This window comes from Saccopteryx leptura, unplaced genomic scaffold, assembly GCF_036850995.1.
Source record: "Saccopteryx leptura isolate mSacLep1 unplaced genomic scaffold, mSacLep1_pri_phased_curated manual_scaffold_17, whole genome shotgun sequence".
NCBI lineage: Eukaryota > Metazoa > Chordata > Mammalia > Chiroptera > Emballonuridae > Saccopteryx > Saccopteryx leptura.
The window spans coordinates 1,051,124-1,051,724 of NW_027095699.1; positions in this window are offsets into that span (position 1 = coordinate 1,051,124).

Consider the following 601-nt stretch of genomic DNA (forward strand, 5'->3'; position numbering starts at 1 on the left):
AAAGAAAATCACGAAAGCCTTCAGAGACATTCTGACCTGGAAGGACATGGCGCTACAGAGGACAAGACTGTGGAAGAAACATCAATCATAGCTTTAGCATTAGAAAGCACCAGCAGACACACGCACTGAATAAACACTCGGCAAGCAATGTGAAAGATCTGTTTGTCATCATACAACACAGTACAGAAAACATTTTATGTATGAGTGCAGCTGTAGGGGCGTAGAAGGCCTTCACTCCTGTTCTGCTGTCACACAGACTCACTGTAAGTGTACTCATATAGATGGTGACAGCAGCAACTCCAGTCTGGGAATGCAGTTGAAAAATAGTTGCAGAGAAGATAACCTGCAATGCTTCATTTATAATATATTTGTAATATGAACAAACTTCATATATGGGAAACCCTAAGTCCGTGATCACCCTTAAAATAATATTCAGCCCAGTACCAGGCTTTCTATGCTCCAGAATCTCAGAGAGAACTAACAGTAACACGGGGTCAGATGGAGACATGGCTGGAGGACTTCTCACAAACCGTCCCTCCCATTTGGGTCATTCAGTGTAAAATCAGCAGAAACACTTTGCTCCTAAACAAGGCTGTGCTGT